Here is a 3,568-nt window from a genome sequence, read left to right on the forward strand (position 1 = left end):
TATTAAGTGTATCCTACCACTGAGTTGTTAGTTGTCTGGTCCTTGGCCTTATTGTCCTCTGGAATAAAGAGAGGGAGATGTCAATTACTTCTGAGTTTGTTATAGTACAATAATACCTCTGAATGGATTTCTTATAGACAATTCCTCTAAATACTTTCTGTCATTCAAGATAAATCACAAGCAAGCAATATACTGTTGTTCACAACGACAATACGTTTTGTATTTTTCTAAACTATTCTCGTTTTTATATTCACATAAAATGACTACTTACTATGCTTTGTCCACATCTTCCATGTGACTAGGATACCAGCTGTCACCACCACCAACATGCCCCAAGGAATCAGTAGGACTTTCACATCTATGGACCTGATGGATTACATAGAAGAACTTGAATCAAAAACACAATTAAAATAGATCATTATAAATTGATCATTTGTGAAAAAGTAATAACTTGTTGTTTACACTGTTGTGATAAATGGAACAATTATTTAGCTATTCACATGTGTGGAAGTTTACATTATTATTATTGAGATTATTACTATACAAATAACGTTGTTTTTAAAGTGTGCAACTTTAAAGTGTGCAAAATGAATGAGAATAACCCCAACATTGCTGCTACGTCTCACAAGGCAACCACAGAGATGTTCTACCAAGAGGAAGTGCTAACAGTCTCTATATGCATTTAGGGAGGGTATTTGGTTAGCTTTAACTGTTGTAGTGTATGATGGAATTGTAATGTTTCTTTGTGTTCATATTATCTAACAATTGCCATAATATGTGGGATAATACAGCTGAATGAGTGATAATAACCTCTGGTGGACGTCCTCCTTGTTCCCCTCAGCTCCTTGACTTGTGTTGTCAGTCTGAACAGGCTCAGCAGTTGGAGAGGCAGAGGGTTGTTGATTGGTTGGAGCTTGGGTTGCTGTGATGTAAAACAACAATGGCATCAATGAAATTAATGCAATACCAGATAGTCAGGTTGTATAGCAACATCACATTCATAGTTAATATTACAATTTGTTCCAGATGATGCCACTGGATTAAACAGAGTGAATCATATTTGATCATAAATATGTGATTGATCTACTGACTTGAGGTCATCTTAGTGGTTCTCTGTGATTTGGTTTGTTGACTGACAGTGATGTGAACAGGCATCCCTAGTTGTCCCACTTCACACCAATACCAGTCAGTGTTCTCCATCTTCAGTCCACTCATAGTCACTGTTAAGACACTGTTGTTGGCAACACTAGTCCGCTTTAATGTCACTGATGTTCCATGTAAAGTCCCAGAATAACACACACAATCACCACCCATCCTGCACCACTTTATATCTCCAGAGTAACTATAGTAACAACGGACATTGACACCCTCCTTCAACTGCAGTCACTTCCTGTTGGTCCACATAGAGTTCTGGAGTACCTGAACACAGAGGTAAAAAACAAGAATTCAGAGAAGAAAAAGGTGTTTTTACAACAGGCTCCTTACAAATTCCTTAAAGCTGCAGTCAGTGATTGGTACATCCATTTTTGGTCTTTTGAATTCAAATAATTATATATAGCCATTGATTCTTGAATAATTTAAGTTGCCTCACGAGTTTAGTTCAACTGTTACCCCATCATGACCCCAAATATAATCTTGTTTTACTCAGTGGTTTGTAAAGAATGTAATTGTAAACATGGTCAGTTCTTGCACCTACGTATACAGCATAGCTCTGTCTATAAATTTCAGACTGGTTACACATTTATCATTTCATTTGTTGTAAAACGATATTTATAATTGGGTCATTATTTTGTATTTGACATTGCAGGTATACAGGACAATCCATAGGACATTGCTGAGCACTATTCATTCTACTTTACTAGATACAAACAGTGAAGGGATCTTACCTGGAGTGACAGATAGGTAGAACCATTGTATCCTGATATCTGGTCCTCCATTGATCTCCACAATACACCTGTAATTCTCAGAGTCCCATGACTTCAGGTTAGTCATGGTCATAGTGAAGATCATCTTGTTCATGTCATCAGAGATTAAGGCATTACTACTGCTCTTAGGATGGTCAGTGCGTACCACATAAGAACACACATCCCAACCTAATCCTTTACACCAGTATTTCACATGGTTGATGTGATTCAGATCATAGCTACATGGGATGGTGATGGAGCCTCCTGTATGCACAGACACATACTTCACTGTGGACACATCAACACAAAACACATTTAAATTAGAGTTAACATTTAACAGAATCTGTAAGAAGGAAAAATACTAAATGAATCACATTGCTCCAACACTTTTACACAGCTTGTTCATGATTGAGATTGATTATACTGTGTTTTAAGTGAATAGACCCAGGGGACTTCGCCCTTAATTCATAGAAATAGTACCCGTACCTGCTGAGAGTACGAAGAGGATGAGGGTGAGGAAGAGGAAGAGGAGGAGGAGGAGGGAGAGATGAAGAGCCATGTGAGAGTGTCAGTCTTCCTGGTATATTTTATGGTACCTGAGCACAAATGTGTGTCAATGACCAAGGTACCAGCCAGAATGACTCTACTTCCTAATGTTAGTAGACCTCACTGTCTGTAACTCTCTTCCTGCTTCTGTTTGTGTGTACATGGCCCCCTCAGTGGAAGATAGCAACTATTGCATCATATGGACTAGTTTAACCCAAAATCATAGTCACTACAATGTAATTGATTTCAGCTTTCAGCTTTCTCTAAGGGCTCTTTGGGACAAAGAGTCACTACTATCATGTTACCCTCTACTGGAACATAGGCCACTAATGATTACAAAGATTTGATAATTGGGTGACATGCACAATATTTCCATTGTCAAAAATCTATATTTCGGTATATAAGAAATGATATGATAAATGTTCTCAATGTGCTAGACATTGATAGATTTGAGGGGTCATCTGCTACAGAGATGTAGTGATGGGTACTAGACCAAGACCTCCACAAACTCTCACTTTAAACCAGGTTCATGGTTCAGGGTCCTCCGGACCACAACCCAGTCTGATATTATTTTACGTTCGACAAGAACGCTCGCTGTCTCTCTCCCTTTTCTATACAGGAAATGTACAGCTCATAACCACAGATGTCTTCTAAGCAAAAGTGTGAAAGTTAGCTCAGAATGCTGCAAGTTTAAGGCAAACTCATTCCATAATGTCATGTTAAATACTAAGCTATTCATTCTGTTGTTGGCTCCAATACAGCAAACTACTTCAGATACATCAGAATGTCACTCTCAAAATCACAAATGATCCTGAGAAGAATAAAATGTCTTTAAAAATATTCATGACATTTTTTTGTATTGCTTTCATACTATTTGTGTGTACACACCCCCCTCAGTGGAAGATAGCAACAATTGCATTATATAGACTAGTTTAACCCAAAACTCATAGTCACTACAACGTTGTTCAAGCCCCCATGCAGTTTCATTTTATTTTTAAATCACTGTCTGTGTTCATTTCATGAAAATAACTCAAAATACATTTTTCCTGATTTATTTTCCTGATCCTCCTTTTGACATTGAAATGCTCTGTGTGATCATGTGGGTGTGTTGATACAAA

General features: G+C 37.6%; 1 pseudogene across 1 annotated transcript; it reads right to left on the reverse strand.

Annotated features, from left to right (window-relative positions):
- Positions 1-17: 17 nt before the first annotated feature.
- Positions 18-2,463, reverse strand: LOC311114280 (polymeric immunoglobulin receptor-like; annotated as a pseudogene). The gene is made up of 6 exons: positions 2,391-2,463; positions 1,887-2,192; positions 1,092-1,419; positions 811-922; positions 272-366; positions 18-58 (listed from the first exon to the last, which is right to left on the reverse strand). The product of its transcript is annotated as a polymeric immunoglobulin receptor-like (transcript).
- Between the last annotated feature and the right edge of the window lie 1,105 nt (positions 2,464-3,568).

The sequence above is a fragment of the Coregonus lavaretus genome (genome assembly GCF_964263955.1).
Source record: "Coregonus lavaretus genome assembly, contig: HAP1_SCAFFOLD_5583, whole genome shotgun sequence".
NCBI classification, from domain to species: Eukaryota; Metazoa; Chordata; class Actinopteri; order Salmoniformes; family Salmonidae; genus Coregonus; species Coregonus lavaretus.